Source organism: Cavia porcellus, unplaced genomic scaffold (assembly GCF_034190915.1).
Source record: "Cavia porcellus strain 051 isolate PalLab524CR breed Dunkin Hartley unplaced genomic scaffold, mCavPor4.1 scaffold_23, whole genome shotgun sequence".
Taxonomy (NCBI): domain Eukaryota; kingdom Metazoa; phylum Chordata; class Mammalia; order Rodentia; family Caviidae; genus Cavia; species Cavia porcellus.
In genome coordinates, this window is record NW_026947506.1 from 14,285,341 (window position 1) to 14,291,063 (window position 5,723).

The following is a 5,723-nucleotide window of genomic DNA, read 5'->3' on the forward strand; positions in this document are numbered from 1 at the left end:
TGGACCCAGATTAAAGAGAGCTCCCTGTGAGGCATCTGTCACCAAAACAAAATCCCTAGAGGGATCACCTCATCAGGAGCCCAAGTCTTTACAAAAAATTATTTCATAAGGCTCTATCTAGAAACTTACAGGTAGTGCAGGAAGAGGCAGCCACAAAAGGGAGCAAATAATACCCTCCGTGCTTGCTCCCCAGTTGGAACTGTAACAGATGCTAATGATCAGGAATATTTTATTCATGAGCCTTTTAAATACAATTGCTAAAAATCTTAAACAAAATGCATGATTAGAGCTTCCTGCTGCCTCCAAACTCACTGTAATTGCAAGTGACAAGCCCACCCAATTCCCACAGGAATTTGGGGTCCTCTCCCCACCTGAAGGTCTTGTGCTGGGAAAGGCTGATCTAAATTTAAAAGCAATAACTATTGAGCCTAATGTGATTGATGATGATTGTACAGATAAAATACAATTTCTTGGATGTGCTGTGGACATCCATGTTTTTGAACAGGGGGGCTAGGTGGGGCAGCTGATTTTTTTACCCAGACAAAAGCCTTCTTTTGTTATGTATAGACAGGTCAGGAGGGAGCAAGACCCTCAGAGCAAAACTACAGAAAGAGAAATTTATTTTACACAAGAATTCACTAAAACACGCCTATGTGTTTTTATAAAAATTAATGGGAAATACTTTAAGGGTCTGATAGATGTGGTGGTCCACTTCCTGAGGTATGAAGAGGCCAGAGAAAATAATTTGGAAAGAAAAAAATTATATATTAAGGTACAGGACTGGCAACACAGCCTCCAGTAGCCAATATGGAAGTTAAAGGATGTGATAAGTTGGACCCTGGAATAAAATCCAAGGAAGCAAGAGACTGAAATTTGGGGAGCAAAGGCTTTATTTCCAGGCCTAGTGGCACAGTCTCTCCAGGATGATCCAAAGACTGTGCACCCCAGAGACTGAAAAGGGGGTTTTTAAAAGCAAGAAATGGGGGGAGAACAAAAGAAAACCATAGAGCTGTTAAGCTTTTGACCCAAATCTGGAAACTGTAAAGCTGTCCACTTAGTTCTGACAACCTTGGGAGCCTTTGATGCCTTTCCAGTTACTCCCATTCTGCAGATAAGCATTATCTTGGAATATCACATCTGCAATAACACCTGGAGAAGAAAGTAGGAAGTTAATTATCTCAGGACAGCTCATTAGCACTAACATGTGAGAAGAGGTCAAAAGTTACAAGAAGCTGAAAGTTAAGTTTTTACAAGGATTTGAAACTTAACCCTTTTGATGCATACAAGAACAAAAGGAGAGCATTGGTTGGGGTTAAGCCATAACATTCTTCCTGTAATTTCTTTGGAGTTAAGCATTTCTTAAGAACAGGGCAATTAGCACATTTTATAACAGGCACATTTTATGTCAGACCTCCACCAGGTTGAGAAGGGGTTACCAGAAACTGAAACCTAAGGTCTTTATGCCTTTTCAGGAAATTGAAACTTAACCTAGGTAGAGAGGAAGGGGGAAGGGGGAAGGGAGAAGGAGAGGCAGTACGGTGCAATACAGAAGAGAAATATGGTGAGATTACTTTTTTTTTTCTTCTGGGGAGGGGGAACAAGGTCAGGTAAGAGTTATGCTAACAAGCAAGTCTCCCTGCATACAAGCAAGTTACTTTAAAAAGTTTAAATTAGGAAAACATCCTGGTTTCCTCAGCAGAGAATAGAGAAGTCTAACAGTGATTAACAACCCCGGTTGTTTTAGCATCACATCTTTTGTTTGTAAAGGGCAACACTGGTTAACATATCAATTAGGTAAGATTTTGCAATTCTTTACAGAGGAGAGCATTGCTTAACATATCAATTAGGTCACCCCGAGGGAGAAGGAAAACATATATACGGTATGGCTATGTTACAAGTAATTTGCTATAATACAAATATAATAAAACTATTTTCTTAGAGTACCACAAAGGGCAGGGTTTTTATCCTATAAAACCGCAAACATCCGCTGGTCTTAAAATGCGGGGGGTGGGGGAGGTCATGGCACACTACAGAACAGGAACACGGCAGTTGCATTTCTTGGGAAGAGCAAGGTTCAGGTGACGGTTGGGCTAACAAGCAAGTTTAGATTAGGCAAACATCCTCTGGGAAAGGCCCATCCTGCAAACAAGCAAGTTATCCTGCAAACAAGCAAGTTACCCTGCAAACAAGCAAGTTTAGATTAGGAAGACATCCTATTCTTCTCTTAGAGTTACCTTTGATCTTTCTCTTGCCCCCAAGGAGGCTTATGAGGGTTATATATATATATATATATATATATATATATATATATGTTACAATAATAGACACTGGTGCAGATGTGCCTGTAATTGCGTTAGAACAATGGCCTGCCACGTGGCTGACACAAAAGGGCCATCACACTCCTTTTGGGCTCGGGATCCCTCAGCACACTTTACAGAGTGCCTTGCCTTTGCCTTGTGAGTGACCAGACCAACAAAAGGGTTTCTTTTTACCTTATGTGGCACCTATTCCAGTTAACTTGTGGGGAATAGATTTATTAAACCAGTGGAAATTAGTGCTGGCTAGTGATTCGATTTTAAAGCTGAACAAATAAGTTCCAATTTGGAAACTTAACTAATATATTCTAAGCCTCCCAAATTTAATGATTAAAATGGGATATCAAAAAGACAAAGGACTGGGAAAAAACTTACAGGGAATCAAAGAGCTTGTTAAGATTATACCTAAAGATGATATCCAACGTATTGGATATCTGCAGATTTTTTACAAGGGTCAGTGATACTTCTCTTCTCAAACTAGCTCTGCCTTTATAATAGAAAACTAAGGAGACTGTTTGGGTAGATCAATGGCCCCTCAAAAGGAGAAGCTAACTCAATTACACAAATTAATTAAATAGCAATTACAACAAGACCATTTAGAAAGCTCAGTTAGCCCTTGGAATACTCTTGTCTTTGTTATTCCAAAGAAGTCAGGCAAATGGAGGTTGTGACAGGATTAAAGAGTGTAAATGCCTGCTTACTTCCTATAGGGGCTCTACAGCCAAGACTGCCAAATCCACCTGCAGCTCTTAGAGACTGGCCTCTCTTCATAATTGATTTAAAAGACTGTTTCTTTAACATTCTTATTTTTCCTACAGATAGACCAAGTTTTGCCTTTTGCAGGTTTAATTTAAAGCTTAAAAGATCAGTACAGCTAATACCGTAAAAGCAAGGTTATCTTTGTGTCTTAACAGGTAGATATACACAGCATTGGTGGGAGACACAACCAATGTTGAGGACAGCCTTAGGTGAGAACTCCACCAACCTGGGCCCAGGGAGACCTGTTAATCAAAAAAAAAAATCAGTTTCCAGCTCCCCCCAAAAGATTAAAAGAAAAAGACAAGTGATCCAATAAAATGATATTCAAGCCACAATCCATGAGGCTAGAGATATAGTCACCAAAAGGGGAATTCCACCAATGCTTAAAAATCTTTTGGTTGCCTTATTTGCCCTGCTGGCAATATCTATATATATGACACCAGTCTCAGGAATAAAGTCATGGACTTATATCCCTAACCCACCTTTTTCTAAGTCCCCCCAAAGATCTCATTTATCTATTGGCATCTATCTTTTTCACTCATCACTCCACTTGGGATGACTGTCAGCAGCTGTTACAGGTACTGTTTACCATGGAGGAGAAGCAGCATGTTTACACCTTAGGTGAAAAGCTACATGATCCAGATAAAAGTTTGTCTTCTGATCCTAAACTGTTTCCCCTTTATACTGACCCATCGAAATCCTAACAGGAATGAAGGTAAGAAGGCTCTCAGGTTCATGAGCAGTATCACCAGTTGTTTCTAATAGTCCTTAAGGAGCCAACAGACACCCACCAATTTGTCCAAGGTATCAGAGGTAAGACAATTGGCTAATGAGTCTCCCTTGGGCTTTCCAGAAAGATTACAAGAGGCCTAATGCATTTATACACCTATAGATCTGGTAGCACCCGAGAATGCAAGGGCTATTAATATTGCCTTTGTAACCCAGTCAGCCCCTGATACTAAGTGAAAATTGCAGAAGCTTGAGGGATTCAAGGAAATGCCCCTTAGCCAGTTATTACAGAATTCTCAAAAGGTATTAGACAACCATGAAGATTCGAAAGTCAGAAGTTGACTTTTGAACAGAAACTCTTAATTGTCTCCTCCCATTCACTGGAGATCCTCATCAAGGCTCCACCAGACTGGCGGCTGTCCAGTTCCTACGTCATGCCCTATCAAGTGCTACTTCTAGATCCAACTACCATCAGTTTCAAGGAGACAGCAGTTAAATCCTGCTGATCTTCTGCCTGATGATGACCCTTCCTGGCCTCTCCACAACTGCATTGAGGTTATTAACCACCTCATGGGGCTCCAATCAGACTTGACAGATGAGCCCCTATCCCAAGTCCCTTCATACTTCTCTGATGGGAGCAGTTACACCTATCAAAGTAAGCAGGAGCTGCCATTACCACAGACTCAGATTCTATAGAAACAAATCTTGGAGCAAGAAACATCAGCTAAAATTGTCTGTACCCATTGCCCTCACTGAGGCCCCCAAGTGGTCAAAAGATAAAGACATAAACATTTACACTGATGGCAGATAATGCATTTGCTACTGCCCATGTTCATGGGGCTATTTATCAAGAGTGGGGTGTATTGATTTCTGGCGGCCAAAGGATCAAAAATGCTCCCCAAATTTCAGATTTGTTGGCTGCCATTTAGATGCTGAGAAAATTGGCTATCATCCACTATAAGGCTAATCAAGTGGGAGATGATCCTGTTATACCATGAAACAATCTGACAGATGCCACCACCCAAAAGGTGGCCATAAAATGAGTGGGGATAGAGGTGGCTTCAACATTACTGCTGATCACACCTGCTTTGTTAGAGCCCCTTTACACCAAAAAGGACTTGTATCCCATAGCTCAACTCCAAGTAAAACCTAATATCCCTGGGGCTGGTACCAATTGCCTGATAAGCAAATCGTCCTCCCCAAGGTGATGGGATGTGACCTCACACAACAGGCCCATCGGTCCACTCACCTTGGAGGATCAAAGCTTGCTGCCCTCCCTTGGGATCATTTCTCTATTCCACAATTATCGAAACTTACCCAGTCTGTGAGCCTCAGATGCCCCAATGTCAATTGGTGAACCTGAAATGACAGCAACAAATAGAAACCACTTGCTACCATGCGATCATGCCTGAAGAATGCTGGGAAATAGATTTTACATAAAAAAATCTGGACTTCAAGTTTGTAAGTACTTACTAATAACGGTTGATAGTTTCACTAGATGGGTCAAAGCTTTTCCTATTAAGTCTGAATCAGCTTTGATAGTAGTTAAAAGGCTCTTACATGATATCATACCTCGATTTGGCCTTCCCTTATCCATGGGGTCTGACAAAGGCCTGTGTTTTTATAGCTCAGGTAACTCAATACAAGCTTAAGCCTTGCAGATTGATTGGAAACTCCATTGTGCATACCGGCCTCAAAGTTCAGGACAAGTAGAAAGGATAAACCAGACTTTAAAAACAGTAAAGACTAAGATGGCCTTAGAAACTGGCAAAAACTGAGTGAGTCTCCTTCCTTTTGCACACTTGAGTGCAGGATGTAGCCCTTATGTTGCTGGTATTTCCCCTTTTGAGACTTTACATGGGAGACCCCCTCCTCTTGTCCCAAGATTTTTGAAAAAAAAAAAACTAGCTGATCTAGCTA